Source organism: Manis pentadactyla, chromosome X (genome assembly GCF_030020395.1).
Source record: "Manis pentadactyla isolate mManPen7 chromosome X, mManPen7.hap1, whole genome shotgun sequence".
Lineage (NCBI taxonomy): Eukaryota > Metazoa > Chordata > Mammalia > Pholidota > Manidae > Manis > Manis pentadactyla.
This window is the reverse complement of record NC_080038.1, coordinates 117,926,131-117,950,369: the sequence shown is the minus strand read 5'-3', so window position 1 is coordinate 117,950,369 and position 24,239 is coordinate 117,926,131. Positions and strand designations below refer to the sequence as shown.

Sequence of the window (24,239 nt, the reverse complement as noted above, 5' to 3'; positions counted from 1 at the left end):
TTACCACACTGATGGACAGTGACTATAATTGGGATTGTTGGGGGGACTTGGTGAAGGGGGGAGCCTAGTAAACATAATGTTCTTCATGTAATTGTAGATTAATGATACCAAAATAAAAAATATAAAATATAAAATATATATATAAATAAAGCAAGCTGAGCAATGTTCTTTCTGACACTTGGGATGAAAAGAAAATGTTTCTCAATATCCCAACCCATACAAGATTGCATTTTAATACTAATAAAAATTGGCCCAAGTGGCCAAGAAGATGGATTTCTCAAAACTGTTGCCTCAGTTAATGGCATCTTTAGATTTGCTGTTGTTCTTTCTTCCATCATACTTCATTCATAAGTCACATATAACACCTTAAACTTCTGAACAGATTAGGGCCAAGTGTAGCTTGTCTCCTGATTTTGTCTTCCTCGAGGAATGCAGTGACCATTTCTGGGCCTAAGTAAAAGTGAAACCAGGATATAAAAGGGTATTAGAGCTGCCTCATCTGTCCAATACAAACAGACTTTAATAGCTCATGAGATGGCTCTTAAAGCCTTCATCTGAGCACAGATCCCAACAAGTTATAGAAATAACCAGAAGTGGGGTGTATGCATGTGTGTGTGTCAGAGAGACAGAGTGTGTATGGGTCTGTGTGTATTTGTGTGTGCATGTGCATGTATGTCTGAGAGAGAAAGAAATGTGTGTGTCAGAGAAAGTATGTGTCTGAGACTGTGTGTGTCAGGGTGTGTGTGTGTCTGAGTGAGTGAGTATGTGTCTGAGAAAGAGAGAGAGTGTGTGTGTGTGTGTATGTGTGTCTGTCTGTCCAAGAGAGAGAAGTTAGAAGCATCCAAAGATTCAAATATCATGCATCAGAAAGGTGAGACCTTGATACAGAAAAGACTCTATGGCTGCTATGACTTGCCTCAGTGGCTGGATCTATACACTCTTTGGACTCCAGCAGAGGTATATAAAATTTCCCTCTTAATGTGGTAAATTCAAAAAATATTTTGATCTCTTTCTATCTGTCAAGAAGACACTGGGGGAGGCATGTGAGTTAGAGTAGGCAGTTAGTAAGATATGAGTAGCAGAAAGGAAGTGTAGGGAAAATGGAAGTTACCATGGCCAGGATCTTCACCTGACCATAATCTACTTGCCCATTGTGCATGTGCAATGCTCACAGGCACATGCTTGCACATCTGTTGGCCATAAGCCAAAATTATCTGTAAAGAGCTCTGCCCAGTGCTCCTGCCAGCAGAGATGGAGGCTGAGGGGAATTGCAGACTTACCAGATACAGATGTGATTTTTGCACTCAACCTGCCGCCATGAGAATAAAGCTTGGTGTAAACCCTTTCACCCGTAACATTCTATTATCATTTTTGGCCTCACGGGATCCAGAGTGAACTTTCCTGGAGCTGGGAATGCTCTCCAGCTCAGAGCTACAATTTGGTGCCATCAGCAAGATTTGCTGCAGACTGAAAAACAGAACAAGTTACCCTCATGAAAGGAGTACTTTAGCAGGCTGCCCCATGGATGGGCAGACACTCAAGTATCCCCCAATGGGCATATGGTCTGAGGTGGCAATCCTCCTAGAGGAGTGGGCCCCTTCCCAGGACTGAGGGGGCATGGAGGTACTACCTGAGGTGGTAGAGGAGGCCGTCTGCAAAATAGAGAATTCCCTGAAGAAACAGAGTGCCCATGTGGCAGCAGGAACCATTGGTGTGCTATTTCTCACAGTGTTAAAAAAAAAAGGTTATAGATGAGAAGGACATACCCCTGTGAGAAGCACAAGAGGCAGCACAAGAACACAAGCTGTGAGCTACTGTGGAGGAGGTAAAAGATTTGTTGACAACTGAGAGGGCATCACCTTAAGGTGCTGTGGAGAAGGTAAAGGATGTAATAGTAGCAAGAGAAGCAGCAGCATGAGAATGCAGGCTGTGAGGTGCTGTGGAGGAGGTAAAGAATGTAGTGCTCAGCTCTGAAAATGGTAAAAGATACATCAGATGAGGATGGGGGTTGGAGTTGTGCCAGAGGCAGCAGCCCCTGTATTGAAATCCCTTAAGTTGTGGTTAAGAAAATAAAGATGCAGCAACCACAGGTTCATCCAGGAGAGGTGCAGCCCCCTCCCCAGGTCATGGAGCAATCTATGCTAAGCCCCTTTATGCAAGCTGAGCTGGTATATTTGGGCTCCAGGTTTTGGCAGAAACCCTCAGAATCCATATCAGCCTGGCTCCTGCACCTTTGGTATATAGGGGTGGATGAGATTATTCTGTCCAGGTTACAAATGGGAAAGCTGGCTTCCCTGACAACTCATCCTGCCTTGCAGCAGCAATTACCAAATTCATAAAAGACCCTAGGCAACCACTTCCTTCTTGAGTGGCTTATGGCCACACTTTACACTGTATGGCCCAACCAGGATGAATTACCATCTTCTTCCGCTAGAGGCCAGACATGAGCTCTATGGGAGTTGGGCATGAAAAACGCCATTTATAACCCAGTAAGCCATGGCCTGGACAAGATGTTTATAGTGGGGATGAGGGATACAGTGCTGCAAATGGCTCCCCTATCCCTCTTTGGGCCCTTAGTGGCCATTCTTGCCCCTCACTTAGGGCAACCCATGAATGAGGTTACCTGTACTGTGGCACATTTAGGGAAGACAGAAGTAATGCAGGAATGAAAAGGAATATAGCCCGCTACTCAGAGGAAGAGTTTAAAGGGCCCTGTGAAGGTTGAAAGGACCCAGATGTGGGTTGATTTGATAAAGGCAAGAGCAGAAAAAGAAATTGGATGGGAAGTCAAATAAAATCTTACTGGACCTGTGGCAACAAGTGAAGCCAGAGCAGCAGTTTTGGTCATTGGCTAAGGCAAGGACCAAGAAATGGAAGCCAGAGACAGAGCCGTGAGTCCAGCCTGTGCATCTGCAAGACTTCCTACTAGAGAGTGAGCTGAACTTGCCTGGATTCTCACAGGAAACTGACTGAGCAATACTGTTTGACTGCGGGGAGGGTCAAGGCACGCACCTTTGGGGACTAGGCAGGAACTGGAGGCCACATGTTGAAATATCAATTCATTGGTCCCCAGTGAATGTACAACATGTCCTGGCTCTGGTAGACAAAAGAGCTGAATGCTCACTAATTTATGGCAACCCTGAGCAGTTTCCTGGGACCCCCACTGTTATAAATGGATATGGATAAAGGCTATCATAGGAAAACAAGCTCAAATCCCATTGGGAATAGGACATCTACTCCCAAAGGAGTATACTGTGAATATCTGCCCCATCACCAAATATATTTTGCAAATAGATTTCCTGCAGGGGCTATGGTTGCAGACCACTGCAGGTGAGTTCAGACTGAGGATATGTGTGGTGAAAGCAGTTCAGTGGGGACACGCTAAGCACCCACCCATAGCTTTGCCTGTGCCTCAGCAGGTGACTAATACCAAACAATACAAATTGCCTGGAGGGCATAAGGAAATTAGAAACCCTTTAGGAACTGGAGAAGGTGGTTATTATAAAGTTCATCCACAGCCCTTTTAATTCCTCAGTGTGGCCATATGAACAGCTCCTGGTATATGACTGTGGATTACAGAGAACTGAATAAAGTCATACCCCCTTTGCATGCTGCTGTCCCCTCTATTGTAGGCCTTATGGACAGTCTCAGTCATGAACTCGGGACATATCATTATGCTGTGGATCTTGCTAATGATTTCTTTTCCATTGGCATAGCACAGGAAAAGGACAGCAATGGACTTTCAGTGTCCTACCTCAGGGGTACCTCCACAGTCCCACCATCTGTTAAGGACTTTTAGCTCAGGACTTGGCAGCATGGGATAAACAACCAATGGTGTGGCTGTACCATTATACTGATGATATCATGCTTACTTCTGACAGATCTAGAAGGTGTAGCACCTAGATATAGCTGCAACATCTATAGGAGAAAGGATGAGCCATGAACAGCACCAAGGTTCAGGGACCTGGTTGAATTCTGTTCACAACCCTGGAAAGGAGCAAAGGTATGGTACATCTTAATAGGTACACAATTGGCTGTCATATACCATGCCTTGCTGGCTACAGAGTCTATCACCAGAACAGCCCCAATACAGGTTAGAACCATGTATCCCATTGTGGGGTGGGTAAGACTGGACAAAAAAGCCTTAGAGTGGCATGGTACAGATGCTTACACTGTCCAAATGGGGCACATACCTACAGGAGTGTAGCACCCTCTCTACTAGCCTCTTGAGTGAAGAACTCCAATGCTTACAGGGGCCAATGACATATACCAGTAAAAGGCAGGAAGAATTTGCTTTGGAGCCATTAGTAGCAGAAAGCCCTTATCAGAAGGGAAGAGCCCCTATACCTGAAGATGCATGGTTTACAGATGGCTCCAGCTGTGGGCAGCACCTGAAATAGGGGGCTGTACTTTTCCATCCTAAGATTGAGACAATATCAGGGCAAGAGCAGTCAGTGGGCAGAGTTGCAGGCACTGTGGCTTGTGATCAGCTAAGAGCCCTCCCCAATAATTGTCCGCACTGACAGCTGGGCTGTCTATTAAGGCTTGACTCTGTGGCTACCAACATGGTACCATGCCAACTGGTTGGTTGGTCACCGACCCCATGGGGGCAAGAATTGTGGCAAGACTTATGGGCAGTTACAGTATACCATGTGACAGGCCATTTCCAGCGGTATCCCTAGGAAATGATGAAGTAGATGAATTGGCCCAGGTACATTGGTTAAAAGGAAAGCCTACCTCTGATGTGGCCCAATGATTACATCGGTGTTTGTTGCATGCAGGGCAAAAGACAATATGGGCTGTAGTCCCATCAGTGGGGCCTGCCTTTAACCTTTGAAGAAGTCAGCAGAGCCTGGCAGGATTGCAATGTGTGCTCTAAAAGGTACTTACACCAGGTCCTGCAGCAACACTGGACAGTAGCTGACAGGCTGATACCCCTTGTCAGGTGACAGATAGACTATATTGGGCCTCTGCCCATGTCAGAAAGGTACCGACATGTCATGCCCAGCATGGACACAGCTACTGTACTTCTGATTGCTTTTCCTGCACATTGTGGACCAGCAGATGACCAAAAGAGGCCTAGAACATCTCTTTGCAGCCTAAGGCCAACTGTAGGTAATTGAGAGTAATCAAGGCACCTACTTTAATGGGCGCACACTACAAGAATGGGTGCAACAATTAGAGATAAAGTAGAAGTATCATTTACAATATAATCCTACTAGGGCAGGCATGATATCAAAGTACAATGGTTTGTTAAAATCTGGCCTGAAGTCAGACACTAATAGTCTACAGGAATGGTCAGACTGCTTATGGACAGTGCTACAGCATTTGCATTAGAAGTCCAGCAAGAGGGCATTGAGCCCTATAGACATGCTAACACACATTGCTGTCTCCCCTATACAACTGCATGTACAAGCCAAGGAGGAATTGTTGAAGCTGAGGTTTGGCCATCAGAATAACATCTTGCTGCCAGCACCAACTGCAATGAACCTCAGAGACTCCATTCCATAGTTGTGGCCTTGGACATTTTGACACATAGACCAGTGATTGCTGGCCATCCTGGCACCTTGGGGACAAGGCCTTGAGGCTGGCCTCCTGTGTGTTCCTGGAGTAACAGCAGAGTGGCCCCCACAGATCACAGTAGTATACCCTAAATGACCAGAAGGTAAGAGCATCTGTGGATAAAATGAGAGTTCCTGTGGCCAGGATTCTCACCTGGCCCTGGTTGACTAGCTCACTGCATACCTGTGGGCAATACATGGCTGTTGACTCTATAAAAAGAGCTCCACCCAGTGCTCTGGGTGCGACATGGTGGCAGGGCTGGAAGACTGCAGGAGAGCAGAGCAGAGGCTGGGCTGGAGTGGTGACAGCACCAAGGACAGAGGCCCAGAGTACAGTTGTGCAGGATGACTGTGCAGAGAGGCCCAGAGGACAGCTGTGCAGACAGAGGGGCACAGAAGCAGAGACTGGCTTGCTGCATACAGACTCACTCTGAGTGAATGGGATTCTAGTGACTTACCTGCCACCTGGAAATAAAGTTGGGTATAACCCTTTCACCCCACATAACGTTTTGCTGTCAATTTCTTTGGTCACACTGAATCCATAGCGAACTTGCCCCAGGGCTGAAACCCATTGGCAAGACAGCATCTTACCAAGGAGTTTTGTTTTATCTTTAGTGCCAGTGCATGCATCTCCAGTAGCACTATACATAGACTCCTTGCTAACCCCCACAGGGAGAGGGGTAAAAGTATGGTATACTAGACGTGGAAGGGACCCCCTTCCTGCTACAGTCCTATCACAGGCACTCTCTTGCATGCATCCTACCTGATGGACAAGATTTGCCTGTGTTGGTGTCATTAACATATGTATTTTATTGCCCTTAAGGTTAATCTCCTCTTGTGTCTTTGTGGATTAGGCACACAGCCTAGCAAAACCTGCTCCCTGCTGGGTATACACAGAGCCTCCTACCAGTTCTACTACTGGCCTCCCATGGAAAATGCGAGTCATTAACTCATCTGAGTAGAAGTGGTTTGAATACAGCTGGAATGAGCACTTGGTGGCAATGGATCTCCTCAGGCTTGAGGATTATCATAATTTCTCTTGCTATCATAATTTTTTTGTTATCTGTATGTTGTTGGAGCCTCTGTTGTTGTTGTGGAATCTGGTTACAATACCCCAGCCTTCTCACACAGGAACATCGCAGAAGATTGAGGGCACATAGATGTGAGGCGAGAATCCTGGAGGGGTTGAATGTAAGGAAAATGGAAGCTATCATGGCCAGGATCCTCACTTAACCATAATCTACTTGCCCATTATGTATGTGCAATGCTCACAGGGACATGTTTGCACACCTGTTGGCCATAAGCCACAACTGTCTGTGTTGCTCTATAAAGAGCTCTGCCCAGTGCTCCTGTCAACTGGTGGAGAGGCCTAGCTGGCAGAAACAGAGGCTGAGGGGAATTTCAGACTTGCTGGATGCAGACGTGATTCTAGCACTTGGCCTGACACTGTGAGAATAAAACTTGGTATAAGCCCTTTTACCCCCAACATTCCATTGTCATTTTTTGGTCTCACCAAATCCAGAGTAAACTTGCCCAGAACTGAGAATCCCCTCTAGCCCAGAGCTATAGAAAGGATGAGTTGGAAGCCCATATGTAACCTTTCTAGTTGTGTTTACACCGACTCTTTGCCTAAAATGAAAAGTAAGACATAGCCAGGAAATCCCAAGGTTGATGTCTGCACAAAGGACGCTGAGACAAGTGTATGAGACACTGGCCCATTCACATGATCATTAGATTAAATTAGCATTAAATCCTCAAGTCTGATGCCTGCACACGACCTGAGAAAGACCTTGGCCCTTTCACACGATCATTAGAATTCTACCCCCACTTCCCACCCACCCCGTGGGTTTTTCTGTCTACATTATGAGTAAGAGCCAGAGAAGTTATATGATCTGAACCTGTTAACCCACCCTTCACACTTTGCTATAAAACCAACAAGTATTCAGATTAATGGGGCTGGTCCTGACCTCTGAGGCCACCCACTCTCTCTTCAAGAGTGTTGTAGGGAAGTTGGGGTTCCTATGGCCAGGATCTTCACTGAACTTAAACCACCTGATGATGTAACTGGCCTGTTGCTAGGCTACCGCTTCCACACCTTTAGGCAATAAGCTATTATTGCGCTATATAGAGAGCTCGGCTCAGAGCTCTGGGCGGAGGCAGAGACGCTAAGTGCTTGACCTACCACCAGGAGAACAAGCCGGGTAATAAACCCTTTCACCCCAAAGAACGTTTTGCTGTCAATTTCTTTGGTCACATTGAATCCACAGCAAACTTTCCTGAGGCTGAAACCCATTGGCAAGACAGTATACTTTCTCCTTGCTAAATAAAACTGTCTTCTAGCCTTCTCATCTTGCTTCATATTCCTTGTCCATGTGTGCCAGAGGAGGGGTGAGAAAGACCCTTCCTTGTAATATCAGCAGAGATATAGAAAAACCTTAGTGGTCATACTTTACCTCATACATCTCTATTATTACACTCACCACTTCCTCAAAAAACAGAAGGGAAGCTCCTTGAGGACAGGGAATATCCTTGTCTCTCCAGTGCTTATTACAATGCCTGGTCCATTGTAGAAACTCAACGCAGGTGGCAAACAGGATTATAAATAAAGTGAATCCTACTTTTTCCTCTAACACTAGAGACTGATGCATTTTCCTAATGGAGCTTCAATGATCAACAGCTGCAAACACTTCAGTTTTGATTCCTCTGTGAGTAAAATTGCAATATTTCCAGAATCTCTCACCTGGCCTTAATCCAGCTCCATATCAATAGGTGTTTACGAAGGGGGAGACAAGTAGTTCATCTCCGTATCAATAGCTGCTTACAAGGGGCAGCGGTAGAAGTGAGGGCGTGAACGCACACTGGGACTGGAGACGTTTTTTTTCCCCCCCAGCCAGAAAGGGTAGAGACATGGGCAAACAGGAATAGACGACTTCTTGTAAGCAATGAACGGGTTTCTTCCGCTTTATTTTTCTTTTTGACTGATTTCGGTGTCACAGGTTTCCCTGGTTTATTTACCCTGACCTGGGAACACACATTCCCCCACACCGGAGAGTTAGTTATAGCCTCTCAATCAGTGGTCTCCGATAAGTTAACAAAGCATGGAAGCACCTTCAATTTTAAGAAACCTTTGTAGTTGTCTTGCCAATGGGTTTGAGCCCCGGGCTAGTTCACTATGGATTCAGTGTGACCAAAGAAACTGACAACAAAACGTTCTTGGGGTGAAAGGGTTTATTACCCGGCTCGTTCTCTCGGCGGGAGGTCGAGCACTAGCATCTCTACCTCAGCCCAGAGCACTGGGCCGAGCTCTCTATATAGCACAGTAGCTTATTGCCTACAGGTGTGGAAGCGGCAGCCTAGCAACAGGCCAATTACGTCATCAGGTGGTTTCAGTTCAGTGAGGATCCTGGCCAGAGGAACCCCAACTTCCCCACAGTACTCTAAAAAATAGTCACCTCAATAATGTAGTTGATCTTTTAAGTAAGTTTGACAAACACGGTCTTCCTAAAGCAGGGCCAACTGCAACAGCAATTTCTTGCAGTGATTTCTCCAGCCCCTCTTCCACCTCCTCTTCCACCAAGCTACCTGCCTGATTTAAATATACCCTGAAAGAAAATCCCTCCCAGCAATTGCTGAGTGAACCCACAGCTGCTGCCTATTGTTAGGCACCAATTCAAAGCAATCAGACTTTCTTTGTATCACCTGAAAAACGAGGAAATCGCATGTCAAGGCCTAACTGCTTCACACCTGCGCTCACAAAGGTGGCAACAACACTGAGCATCTTGTGACTTAATCTGGAAAATTGTCTACTTCAAGCAGTGACTTTCCGTTTTTCAGGTAAGCTTCAAACCTCCGTACTGGCTACACATGATTTGGAATACACGTATTTGTTCCTTCTTCTTGGTACCCTTTCAAGTCTAAGCTCTGCCTGATGCAGGACTTCCAGATTATGGTTATATGTAGAGATCCCAAGCATAGATCTACAGCAGTCAATCTGGAAATTAGCAGATAGGCTCTCCCTCAATGCACAGAAACCTCAAGAAAGAAACTGAAACTCAACCCATAAGCAGACTCTGTTTGCAAGTAACAATGGCCACAATTTATTCTGTGCTACTATATGCCAGGCACTGTTTTAACCATTATCTCATTTTTTACATGGAACTGAGGCACAGATCTGCTAAGTAACCTGTCAAAGATTGCACAGCTAATAGATGTGAACTCAATTAACTTCATGTGGTTTAATCAGTTTATTCAACTCAGTCCTCTTAACACAATTAAAAATACTTATGTTAAACCAATTATCATAATTTGCTGATTTTAAATAAACAGAGCCTTTAAATTATCATTTTTATTCTTTTATCTTTGCCATAGCACTCACAGTTTGCTTTCATCAGACAAGTGATGTCTGTGTTCTACATTCTCTAAACATGGGCAGTGATCAAGAGACATTCCAATTCTCTGCTTTTGCTCTTCTCCCAACTCCAAATCTACCTGTCAAAATCCTACACACCTTCAAGACCCGTCTCAAATACCCCCTTCTCTCTGAACCTTTCCTAATCATCTGTCTTGCCAATGGGTTTCAGCCCCAGGCAAGTTCGCTATGGATTCAATGTGATCAAAGAAATTGACAGCAAAATATTCTTTGGGGTGAAAGGGTTTATTACCCGGCTTGTTCTCCTGGTGGTAGGTCAAGCACTAGCATCCCTGCTTCTGCCCAGAGCACTGGGCCGAGCTCTCTATATTGCACAATAATAGCTTATTGCCTAAAGGTGTGGAAGCGGTGGCCTAGCAACAGGCCAGTTACATCATCAGGTGGTTTAAGTTCAGTGAAGATCCTGGCCATAGGAACCCCAACTTCCCCACACTCCATCCCTCCAGAATTCTCGCCTTACAATCTACACACTTTCAAACTTCCACAATGGTCCCTGTGCAAGAAAGCTGGAGCACTGTAACCAGATTCCACAATAGCAACAGAGGATAACAACAACTTAGAGATAGTAACAAAAATTAAGATACAACAAGATCTTGATAAAGGTTAACAAAAATTATAATAATCCTCAAGCCAGAGGAGATTCCTAATAACAAAGAATTATAATAATCCTCAAGCCAGAGAAAGTTCCCAATCCACAAACACCTTAGGGGTGATAAGACACATGTTTTAGTGACACCAACATAGACAAATTTTGTCTATCAGGTAGGATGCATGCAAGAGAATGGTACTGTGATAGGACTGTAGCAGGAAGGGGGTCCCTTCCAGGTCTAGTATACCTTACTTTAACTCCTTTCCCTGTGGGAGTTACTGAAGGGTCTATATATAGTGCTACTGGAGGTGCAAGCACTGGCCATAATGATAAAACAAAGCTCCTACCTTCTGGCAGTTCAGGATATACTACTGTGACCTCTGGCAGCCACTCTGCTGTTATTTCAGGAATACACAAGAGGCCAGCTTCCAGGACTTGTCCCCAAGGTGCCAGGAGAGCCAGCCATTGTTGGTCCATGTGTTGAAAGGTCCAAGGCCACGTCCACTCAATGGAGTCTCTGGGGTTCAGTGCAGTTGGTGCTGGCAGCAAGACATTTTTCTGGTGGCCGAAACTCGGCTTCAGTGATTCTTCCTTGGTATGTACTTGCAGTTTACAGGGGAGGCAGCCATATGTGTTAACATGTCTGTTGGGCTCAGGGCTCCCTTTTGGGGTGTCTTGTTCAAACGCGGTAGCACGATCCATAAGCGGACTGATCATCCCCACAGACTATTGGTATCTGACTTTAGTCTGGATTTTAACAAGCCATTGTGCCTCTCTATCATGCCTGCTGCAGTAGGATTGTATGGCACATGAAACTTCCATTTGATTCCCAGCTGTTGCATCCATTCTTGCAGTGTATGCCCAGTAAAATGGGTGCCCTGATCACTCTCAATCACCTGTGGTCGGCCATAGACAGTAAAGAGATGCTCCAGGCCTCTTTTGATCATCTGCTGGTCTGCACAACAGGTAGGAAAAGCAACCAGAAGTCCAGTAGCTGTGTCCACACAAGTCATTGCATACCGATATCTTTCTGACACAGGTAGAGGCCCAATATAGTCTATCTGCACCTGATGAGGGGTATAGGCCCCTTAGCTATTGTCCCATGTTGCTGTGGAACTCGGTGTCACTTTTGGAGCACACGACACACTCCTGCTGGACTCTACTAACCTCTTCAAAGGTCAACGGCAAGCCCCACCGATGGGCTATAGCCCACATTGTCTTTTGCCCCACATGCAACAAACGCTGATGTAACCATTGGGCTACATCAGAGGCAGGCTTTCCTTCTAACCAACGTATCTGGGTCAATTTATCTGCTTCATCATTTCCTGGGGATACCAGTGGCAAGTGACCTGTCACATGGTATACTGTAATTATTTTGGTCTGACCACAGGCCCATAAGTCTTGCCACACTTCTTGCCCCCAAAGAGGTCGGTGACCAACCAGCCACTCAGCATGGCACCAGGTTGGTAGCCACAGGGTCAAGCCCTGATAAACAGCCCAGCTGTCAGTGCAGACAACTATAGGAGAGGGTGCCTGGCTGATCACAATCCACACAGCCTGCTACTCTGCCCACTGGCTGCTCTTCCCCTCACCATCTTCCATCCATATTGTCTCAGTCTTAGGATGGAAAGCTATGGCCCTCCATTTTGGGGGCTGCCCATGGCTGGAGCCATCTGTGTACCATGCATCTTTGGGTATAGGGGCTCTTCCCTCCTGATAGGGACTCTGTGCTACTAATGGTTCAAAAGCAAGTTCTTCCTGCTTTTCACTAGTATATGTCACCGGCCCCAATAAGCATTGGAGTTCTTCACTCATGGGGCTACTAGAGAGGGCACTTCACTGCTGTAGGTAAGCATCCCACTTGGCTAGTGTGGGTGTTTGTGCCACACCACTCCTTGGCTTTTGGGTCCAGTCTTGTACCCACCCCAAGAAGGGATAGGTGGTTATTACCTTTATCGGGGCCATTCTAGTGATGGGTTCTGTAGCCAGCAAGGTGTGATACATGGCAGCCAGTTGTTTTTCTATCAAAGTGTATTGTACCTCTGTTCCTTTCCAGAGTTGTGACCAGAATCCATTAGGTTGGTGAGTTTGTTCAAGCTGCTGCCAGAGACCCCAGCCATAACCATCTTCAGTGACATGAGTGTCCAGCTCACAGGGCCTTGATGGGTATATCACACTCAAGGCCTGCACAGCCTTGACGGCCCGTTTTGCTATAGTAAAGGCAGATGCATATGTCTCATCCCAGTCCCACCTGACACCCTTTCATACCAACTGGTGTAAGGGCTTCACAATTTGCAAGTGCGGGATAAACACTCACCAGTAGCCTAGAAGACCCAGAAACTCCTGTAGCAATGCTACAGTTGTAGGGGTAGGAAAAGCCTGGACTCTATCTATAACTGTTCTGGTATAACTTTGGTCTTACCCGACCAGATGACCCCCAAGAATTTGACAGACAAACCAGGTCCCCAAACCTTAATACTGTTCACAGCCCATCCTTTCTCCTGTAAATGTTGCAGCAGTCTAGGTGCTGCACCTTCTAGATCTGAAAGGGAATCGGACATGAGCATGACATCATCAGTATAATGGTACAGCCACACCGTTGGTAGTTTTTCCCATGTAGCCAAGTCCTGGGCTACAAGTCCATGATGGATGGTGGGGCTGTGGAGGTACCCCTGTGGAAGGATGGTGAAAGTCCATTGCTGTCCTTCCCACATGCAGGCAAACTGTTCCTGACTTTCCTGCTCAATGTCAATGGAAAAGAAGGCATTAGCAAGATCTACTACATAATGATATGTTCCTAGTTCATGGCTGAGGGTATCCATCAAGCCTGCAATAGAGGGGACAGCAACATTCATAGGGGGTATGACTTTATTCAGTTCTCTATAATCCAGTCATATGTCAGGAGCCATCTGGGTCTTTTACTGGCCACACTGGGGAATTGAAAGGGTTATGGGTGGGCTTTATAATACCCACCTTTCCCAGCTCCTGGAGAGTTTCTGCAATCTCTTTATGCCTTCCAGGCAGTTTGTATTGTTTGGTATTAGTCACCTGCCAAGGCACAGGCAAAGCTATGGGCGGGTGCCTAGCATGTCCCCTCAGAACTGCCTTCACCACACGTACTCTCAGTGTGAACTCACCTGCAGTGGTCTGCAGCCATAGACCCTACAGGAAATCAATCCCCAAAATATACTCAGGGATAGGATATATATACATGGTATACTCTTTTGAGGGTAGACGTCCTATTCCCAAAGTGATTTGGGCTTTTTTCACTCTGACAGCCTTACCCCCGTATCCATCTATGATAGTGGGGGTCCTGGGGAACCACTCAGGGTTACCATGAATCAGTGAACATTCAGCCCCTGTGTCCACCGGAGCCAGGACACATTGTATGTTCACTGGGGACCAATGGATAGCTATTTCAACATGTGGACTCCAGTACACCCCTGGTCCCTCAGGGCAGATACCTTGACCTTGCCCTCAGTCAAACCATGTTCCCTACTCAAGTGTGGGCCCAAGTGAGGTTGGCTTGCTCACCAGCAGGAAGTCTTGCAAACACACAGGCTGTACTTGTATCTCTGTCTCTGACCTCTGCCTCTTTGGTCTTAATGGCTGGAACTGCTGCTCTGGTTTCAGCTGTTGCCATAGCTCTAGTAAGATCCTATTTGACTTCCCATCTAATTTCCTTCCATCTGCTCCTGCCCATATTAAATCAACCCACATCTGGGTCCTTGTAACCTTCATGGGGCCCTTTAAATTCTTCTTGTGAGTAGGAGACCTTATTCCTTTCCAGGTTCTCATAGCTTCAGACTCTCCTAAGTCTGCTGCTGTATGTGTCACCTCACTTATGGGCTACCTAAGTGAGGGGAAAGAATGGCCACTAGAGACCCAAAGAGGGATGTGGGAGCTGTTTGAAGCACAATATTTCTCATCCCAGTAGTGAAAATCTCTTCACCTGGGTTATAATTCTCTGGACTATAGATGGTATTCCTTATACCTAGCTCTTGTAACACCTGTTAGAGCTCAGCATACGTATGCCATCTAACAGGAGATGATGGTAGATCACCTGGATTGGGCCACACAGCACAAAGTGCAGCCATAAGCCAATCCAGGGAGTGACTCCCTGAGGTCTGATGTGCATTTTGTAATCACTGCCTCAAGACGGGCTGCACTGCCATGTAAGCCAACTTTCCCATCTCTGATTCAGACAGAACAATTCCATCCACCCCTAAGTCCCACAGAAGCAGGAGCCAAGCTGGTATTGACTCTGAGGGCTTCTGCCTAAACAGGGAGCCCAAATCCACCAGCTCAGCCTGAGGATAGGGGCGGACCATAGAGTGCTCCACGACCTGGGGAGGAGGCTGCTCCTCTCCTTGGGGGACTTTCAGCTGCTGGGTCTTTATTTTCTTTACAACCACTGGGCATGCTTTCAATACAGGAGGGATCAGTGCCTCCGGCACCACCCCTTCATCCTTCCCCAGCTCCTCTATTTCTGGGGCTGATGCAACCTTTCTCTCTCCTCCCCTGAGTACCTCCTCTGCTACAACCTTTACCTTTTCTACTATGCCTCACAACAATGCTACCTCAGTCTTCAGAAGGTCTCTTACGTTCAGCTCAATGCTTCACAGCTGACGTTCTCTTGCCACCTCTGCCATTGCTTCCCTCAGGAGTTCGTCTTTTTCCTTGATGGCCTCTTCCTCTTTCAGAACACCTGGCAGCACTGCCATCTCATTCTATAGGGAACCTTTTACCTCTTCCATGGCACCTTGCTGCCGGCGTTCTCGTACTGCCTCCTCTCGCATCAATGCCATTTCCTCTTTCAGGGAATCCACAGAAGTTTGCAGCTCGCGTTCTCATGCTGCCCTTTCTTGGGTCTTTTTCAGGAGCATGTCCTTCTCTTCTGTAGACTTTTTTAATACTGTGAGAAGCAGCCAACCCACAGTCCCTGCTGCCTCACGGGCACTCTGTCTCTCAAAAGACCTTACTATACCAAGGGCTACCCGTACTGCCTCAGGTGTCACCTCCACTTGCCTCCAGTCCTGGGGTGGGGACCAGTCCTCTAGGAGGCAAGCCACCTCGGACCACATAGCCACTGGGGGACAGTCCACTGTCTCCTCATTCACAGGGGCAGCCCGCTGAAGCACCCCTCTCATAAGGGGAGCCTGTCTTTTTGTTTGGTCAACAGTGAGCCCTGTTGACTTCACCAATTGTCTTGCCAATGGGTTTCAGCCCCCAGCAAATTCACTATGGATTCAATGTGACCAAAGAAAATGACAGTAAAACGTTCTTGGGGTGAAAGGGTTATACCCAACTTTATTTCCATGGTGGCAGGTCAGTCACTACAATCCCATTCACTCAGAATGAGTCTGCATGCAGCAAGCCAGTCTCTGCCTCTGGGCCCCTCTGCCCACACAGCCATCCTCTGGGCCTCTCTGTCCACATAGCCATTCTGTGGGCCTCTCTGCCTGCACAGTTGTCCCACACAGCCATCCTCTGGGCCTCTGTCCTCGGCGCTGCCACCACTCCAGCCTCTGCTCTGCTCTTCTGCAGCCTTGCAGCCATGCCACCATGTTGTGCCCAGAGCACTGGATGGAGCTCTTATATATAGAGTCAACAGCCATGTATTGCCCACATGTGTGCATTGAGCTAGTCAACTAGGGCCAGGTGAGAATCTGGGCCACAGGAACTCTCATTTTATCCACAAAGCTATACCTAGATCTTTTAAAAATGCTTAGAAACCTTGTCAAAATCCTAAAATAAGAGGACATGGTCTGGGCAGTAGGGAAGGTCCACATTTGAAATGAGGCTTTGTGAAGAAAGCTGATTCAGAGTTCTAATCCCTAGCCCATTTTTTATAGCCGGGATCAGCCCAAACTCTCAATCAGTAGTTTCCATATGCCAGTTCATGGATCTATGCCAGTCTGTGATGGAGTTTACCCCTGCTGGGAATAAAATGAAAACAAAACTAAAGATAACAAAGACTAAATTTAATTGTGTTTTAGTTTTTATTTTTTGATTTGTCTGTTTTTTTTTACAGTCTTAGTCATATAATTTAGTCAACTAAAATGGTTATCTTAACACTCTAGCCTTCCTGCTTGCTGTTTATAAATTGATTTTTTAATTTAAAAATATAAATAATAGTAGTTGGTAGTTTTGTGTATGTGTGTGTGTGTGTGTGTGTGTGTGTTTTCATGGAAAAATAAAGTTTTGGCAATGTAATATAAGTTCTGTGAGTATATATCCATATTTATGTATCTGCACATACACACACACAATTTTTTCTTTTTCTTTTTTTAAACTGGCCTGGAAACCTCTTCTCAGAAAGATAATGATAACCTTTATGAGGGAACGCAAGGATTACAGCAAAACAATTCCAATTAACATCTAAACTCAGCGGTTTTATCCTGATGGTGGTAGGGAGTCATTTTCTTCAAGTACAAAAGAATAAATTTTATTTAGTTCAGTTACACAGCGATGTTGATTTCTTGCAAGATCTATCTTGGAAAAAAAATCTATGAATTAATATCATTAATGTAAGAAGTCTATTAAGAAACATTACTTATAATCAGTCCTTTTAATGTACAGAACATGTAAATAGTGTTTCTGAACATTCTAAAGAGAGATGCATTCATATATTTACCCTTGAATCAAGCACTCCCATATTGCAGCATATTTGTGTTTATGATTTTTTTTTTCTTCAGAACTCAGCCTCACAGACACTTCAGTGCAGTCTCTCGCCATCCTTTTGCGGCTTCCTGGTGGAGATGACATTTGCTCAGCTAGAGAATAGACACTTTCTAGCTGAGTTGCTCATCACACTTATACCCCAAGGCCTGGCTGATTGGCTGTCAGAAGACTCCAGCTGTTTAGCTGCCACGATGTGTCTTTCATAAGAAAAGACATTTCCTGGAACATCAACAGCTTGTTAAGGACTAGGGAGTGCAGAGGAAAAAATGTGAAATTTTGGAGGAATAGAATGGTTTGAACTTGGAGGAGGCATGAAGATGAAGCAGAGAAAGGGATGACTGGGAGACTTTTTCCCCATTTGTGTCTGAAAGACTCATTTTGGAGCTAACCTTACAATGTGAGATGAGCAAACCTCCACAGCTTAGAAGGTCAAGTGTAGGTAGGAAAAGTAGTCTATTACCCACCCTAGGGGTGCACAGATCATATGATGATGTAAAACTCAACAAAGAAGCTAGAAAACTCCTCCTGAAATTGTCAGCAATTTCACTTCAGTCTGATTTTCTTTGTGCCTTGATTTCCTCTTCTGAAAATAAAGAGTAAAGGTCACTCTTGGGCATGCTTATAAGACCCAGAGAGCAAAAAGCCAACCAGAGATATTTGGATTCTAAAGATCCCTTCAGGAAGCCATGTTGGTAGCCAGAGCCCACAGAGGGGAGGAGCAAGCACAGTGCTTAAGGGCCATACTTGCCAATTTGAAGCCCATGAGGGCCAATTAGCTCTGCTTTCTTCCACAGCCATCGACTGACCCCTGAACTCCAGCCAGTCATGTCACAGCTCTGTGCCATTGGTCACTGGGGTCACCAAGACAGAGTATGTGGTTGGCTCAGTGAAAAGTAACTAGCAGAGACATGCCTCCAAGTGTCATCTCTATGTATGAGGGGCAGCACAGCAAGTCTTCAGGGCACCAAGTACTGTTTAATGGCCTGCTGGCATCCTTCTGCCACCTGCACTTTCCACTCTCACAGCTCTTATCCATCTGTACTGTCATTGTCACTTTGCCTATTTGTTTCTCCCACCAAACTGTGGGCTCTCTGAGAACAGAAATTGTCTTCCTAAACTCTGTAACCAGGTGCCTCACACAGTGTTGGCACTGGTAAAAGCTCAATAAATCTTTGACGAATGAATGATGGAATATGAAGGGCTTAGCTTCAGGGTTCCAGCCATGGTTTTACAACCAAACATGAACCAATTTCATCATAAAAATTCTGGAAAAATGTACCAAATGAAAATGCATGTCATTCACTCTGAAAATTTTAATGGATAAATGTCTGTGCAACGTCTTTACTTCTGCACCAAGGGACAGATGTGAATAGTAACAAATTAAATAGCTTGCCAGGGTAACATCAGCCTCTAAATGCTGCTGATCAGTGTCCTGATCTGGTCCATTCAACTGCATATGCAACAAAACAAAATTTTTTTGAATAAAATAATAAAATAATAATCTGAGTTCACAATGGTGAATTTTAGTCCCAAATATCAGTTGGGGAAAAGTAAAAGAAGGGAAATAAACAGTGAAACAACTACTATTAGCATGCCCATTTTATAGAGAGAGAGACTGAAAGTCAGAGTGTTTATGTGATTTGCCCAGTCATTTACTGTGTCAGACTCAGGATTCAATACAAGTCTTATTCTTTTTGCAAAATTTTATTTGGAAAAATTTTTTAAATACAGAAAACTGAAAGAGATTGAAAATCATGTATTCACCACCTGAATTCCACCATTAACTTTTTTTTACATTTGGCTTATCCATTTATCCTTCCTCTATTCATCAATAAATCCATCTTAATTCTGGTGCATTTCAAAGTATTTGCAGACATCAATATGCTTTAACCTATATGATATATGATTATAGCATGCATATTATCAACTAGTATTTAATATTTGTTTGTGGGAGGCTTTATATAAAATTTACTCATGATGAAATGCACAAATATTACATGTACCATTTGCTGGGTTTTGAAAAATCAGCTACCCAAACCCTTATAAAGATTTAGAACATTACCATTCCCTTAGAAATTTCCCTCATGCTCCTTCTCAGTTAATTCCACCCCCAACCCCAGAGGCAACCCCTATTCTGACATTCTTCTACCATATTTTTCCTGTTCTAGAGTGTACATAAACAGCATTATAAGGTATGTACCTTTTGCATAAGAATTGACCCATGTGGTTTTGTAAATCAGCATTTTTTTCCATTTAATTATTGAGTGGTTATGGATATACCCCAGTTTATTTGCCCATTCTCTCATTAATGGGCACTGTTTTCACTTTCTGACTATTATGTATACTGCTGGTATGAACATTTGTGTGCAATTCTTTGTGACCTGTACATATATTTTCATGTCTCTGAGGTATATATCTAGGTGTGGAATTGATGGGTTATAAGGTAGTTATATTTTCACTTTTATAGGAAATTGCCAGACCCTTTTCCCAAAGTGGTTGTACCATTTTAACACTCCTATCAGCAATGTTTACCAGGTCTAATTCCTCCACATCCTCACCAACACTTGGTTTTGTTGGTCTTCTTAATTTTAGTCATAGTGGTGGGTATGTGGTAATATCTCATTGTCCAACTGAGTTATTTTAAATTTCAAAACAAATGCATTTTAGCCTCACTATACTACAAATGTATGTAGGTATATAAAAAATAACCAGATACTCACAGTACAATGCACAATATGAGAAGAGCAATATAAACAAAGTGCCAAAACATCACAAACGATGGAGACAGAACTTCCAATTGAGATGTTCAGTAGGGCTTCATGATAAATTATATTCATGTATTCATTCAAAAATATTAATAATCTAGTCAGTACTGGGGATCTAACAGTAATCAAAACTATAGAGACCCCTGCCATCATGGAACATATATTCTAATAAACAAGCAAAATGCATTTCAGATGGTGATAAGTGACACAGGGTAAAATAATATGGGGGGAGCCAAAGGACGGGTAGAAAGTACTGAGAGGAGGTGGTTATTTCATACCAAATGGTCAAGACATTTGATGGACCTTGAAGAATGTTTAGGATTTACCCTGAAGGAGACAAATGGAGGAACTTCAGGTAGGGTGGGTTGGACTCACAGAAAGTATTTCCCAATGGGAAAAGGACAAAGACTAAGTTGAACGTGGTAAGCCTTGGGTCCATCTTGGAGCACAGTGGGAGATGGAACTGGAAAGACTGGGAAGGGACATTTATGGAGCTTGTACCTATTTCAGCAGGCAAAGGAGAACTATAGGATGAGTTTGAGCAAGAATGGACCCAATCAACACCAAAATTAATATAATGTTATATGTCAATCATATACCTCAATTAACAAAGAAAACACAAATGGACCCTATTGCAACCATACTATAGATAAATGAATTTGTGGCATTTCATTCAGTTGAAGAAATACTCTGCAGTGTCTATTATGTGCTGCATAGAGAGGATTGTAGTAGGCAGAAACTAAAGACTATGGTGGGGAGTAGGGGAACAAATGAGGTATCTGCTGCCATTGTTCAGATTTACATCAATGAACATTCTAACTGAAGCTGTGAAAATGGTCATTGAAAGGTGGAAAACTTATTGAGGAGGCAGAATTGGGAGCTTTAGTGACTGGATGCGGTGCTGGGAAGGATGTTAATCTCTCTTCTACTTGGGGTAACATATAGCTAACCTCTAGTAGCACCAAATTTGAATATTGGCAGCAGGTCCCATATAGAATGGGGACTTCCTTTTGTAGAATTGGGTTTTTTTCCATTGCTTTTGCTAAAGCATGGCCTTCTACCCTCCACTCGAGTGACCGTGTCTATTTGAACCTTTGCATTTCTGTGCAGTATCTTAAGAAATCTCAACCACTTAGCCCATGACATCCAAGTGCATCCCAAATGCTCACTCTGATTTTTGCACATGGCTAAAAAGATGGTTATTTCCAAGGAATATCAAAAGGAAATAGCAAGGAACACCACCACCACCAAAAGTTCTTCCACTGACTTGTCAAATGTCTGAAAGCTTCACAATTCAGTGACAGAATTCAGAAACAAAGATTCAACATTAGTCCCTTCTAGAATGTGCAGCGACACTATATGGAAACATTCTTGCTTGAGAGAAGCAAGAGATTAGCATGGGTTCATGTATCTGGTGCCTCAATTACCCTTTATCATTGAGTAGAATGGGGCCCTCAGAGAATGGGACTAATGAAGTAGTTAAGTGAGGGTGGGTGGTGGCAACATTAAGAAAGTCTACAACAGGAAGCAGGCCAACATAGAGCTCCAACGGATGGGTGCACTTATGCCTATGGCAGTTGCTCAAGGGTCTGAACAAATGGGAGAATGGGCCACCAGGAGGCGATCTTAGTAAGATACCTTCTTCAGAGATGTCCTGTCATCAAAGCGCTGGGATTTGGAAAACCCAAAAGAACTTGTCTAGCTACTTAAGCTTTATTGGCAATAAACCAAAGCTGTGCAGCTTAAAGATGCCAGTGTCATAACTGAGGTCCCCAGCCCAGGACACCTCACCATCCTCTGCATACATCTCAAATATTTCCTCCTGCAGGGCCCTCCACTCTCTCAAAATGCAGTACTAGCTGAGTCACTGAGGAAGGCCTCCAAGCTCAGCTCTCATTCAGCATTGGCAGCATACACGTCATTGTACACACCGAATGCTGCTTCTTGGCTAAAGACACTGAAGCCTTTCAGAGCAGTGAGGGGAGGGTAGATCTCAACTCACCAAATGTCAAAGTAATGAACAGGGGCAGTGAAGTGAAGTGAAGCCAATGATCATCAGCAGCAGGAGCTACAAATAAGCCTTCAACCACCCTTCACGCTTCTCACTTTAACTGAAGAGCCACTAAAGAAAAGAGACCTGTGAGGCATAAGACAAAAGGCAGTGCCTGGGCAGAATAGGCACTGAGTCAAGGTATGTTGAGTGAAAAATTCAGAAAAGTAGTAGCAGGCCAGGCAGAGGTGCTCAGTGACCAGAAGTAGATATTTGCTTTTTTGAGAAAAAATCTTGCATCTCCCCCTCCATTTTGTAGCAGCTGGTTTTTCTTCTAGATGCATAAAACTTTCTCTCTTTTGTTCATTTATAATTGCTTAAGAGATGCAGCCCTTTGCATGGGCTCTGACTCTGTGGGTGCAACTATAAGTGACTGGAGCATAACTTCTTGCAATCCAAGCATAAGCCTGGTCTACATGACAGACCCACTGATTTGGACTCCACACACGTGAAATTGGTGATGACTTAACCAGTGAGTATTTTAAATGAGATAAACAGAGGGATAGCTAATCTATTCAAGAAATATCCAGCTAACCATTATGGAAAACACAAGAATAATTCTTATTAACAATTTTAAGTGGCTCTAAGGACCAATATCCCAGGCAATACAAAATTAAGATGCTTCATTAATCCAGACTGGTCTCTGCTCAGCATCTCTATTATTTATTCCAAATCACTGGTGATGTATCTTAGTCTAAGAAATATGGAGAGTGGGCTGGCTGCACAGGTATAGCTAATGCTAAGTGTTCCCTGAAAAGCTTGGAGTTTGAGCTGAGAGACTAAAAGCCCTGCGACCCTTTCCAAATGTGGAGAGTTCTCTGAATGCAACCAAGGATATTCTCATGAATTAAAAAAACAAAAACAAGAATCTTCATCCACTTCAGTTAAATGGTATCATTCTGCAGTTTCCACTTGTCAGATACCACTAGGGGCTACTCTACCTTCAAGAAAACAAAACATTTATTTTAAGTCGCTAGAAATGTGAAAGAATGAACCAAGTAGCTTCTAAAATGAAGTGCACACTCTACATTGTTTCCCATTTATGAGCATAGAAGCTTTTCCTAAGAACTGGCACAGACGTCTTTAAAACATATTTCTAGGAAGGGAGAGAAAAAAAAGAGGGACTGATTGAGTTCAAAGAAGAACTGGGAATCAAGACCAAGGTGTGAAGGCTAGAAATCACAGCCCCAGCTTGCCAAAGTAAACCTAGTTTGAGATGAGCAGAAGAAGGGAGTGCTCTATCTTAGTAAGGGTAATCCAACTCCTTATAGCCCAGATGAGGTTGGAAATAATGAAATATTTGGAAGGAAAAAAAAAAACAGAGTCCATCTCTAAATAACCAACAATAGTTTTAGTTCCAAAAATAAACTATAAGATGAGCAGTCCCAGCAATTCAAGTATAATAAAGCAAGTAAGAATAAAAGAATAAAACGTAAAGGAACATTTTGTCCTCATTGTGGAATACAGAGAGACAAACAGGTGACATGGGCAAGCCCACTCTTGAACGTTAAGGAAGAGAGAAAAAGTTAGAAGGAAAGTCTCTACCAGTACATTTGCTTTCCAAACCAGCTTGCTTTTAATGCCTCAGAGAAAAGAGGAGATGTACATAGCAGGGAATGCGCTGATTTTTTGATAATGAAACAACAGTCAGGAGACCTATCCTTGAATTCAGCTCTATCCCTTGCTGGCTGTGTGACCTTGGATATTTCACTAACCTTCTCAGGACTCCAGTTATCGGGTATGTAAAATAAGAGCCTTGGTTTAATTGTGCACTTGTGTATAAAATGCAATTGTGTAAAACATCTTGAAGCTTCCTAAATATTATAATTGTTTTAATATTCTATGATTCAATGATTCCATGTACCAAATAATTTCCAGACCTCAGAGATTCAGCTGACAATATGTGTATGTGTGACAGAGGAGGGAAACAGCAAAGAAATGATTCATTATGACTGCACAAGAAAACCAACAAGAAGAAAATAAGTGGTTTAAAAATAAATTGATGTCTAGTTACTTTGATTTACTCTAAAGAAACCTGCAACAGGGATGTGCTGCAGCCAGAAAAGTCTGTCATAAATGCTCACTCAGATTTTCAACCATGGATCCTACCTCAGAGTCGCTCAAAGGAAATTCTCTTGTGAGCCTTTAAATTTCTATCAGC

At 44.1% G+C, this 24,239-nt stretch overlaps 1 long non-coding RNA gene across 1 annotated transcript; it reads right to left on the bottom strand.

The window, feature by feature from the left end:
• Nucleotides 1–323: 323 nt before the first annotated feature.
• On the bottom strand, nt 324–23,640 carry LOC130681912 (uncharacterized). The gene is made up of 3 exons (XR_008995188.1): nt 23,511–23,640; nt 17,217–17,327; nt 324–450 (listed from the first exon to the last, which is right to left on the bottom strand). It is a non-coding gene; the product is annotated as an uncharacterized LOC130681912 (long non-coding RNA).
• Nucleotides 23,641–24,239: the final 599 nt, after the last annotated feature.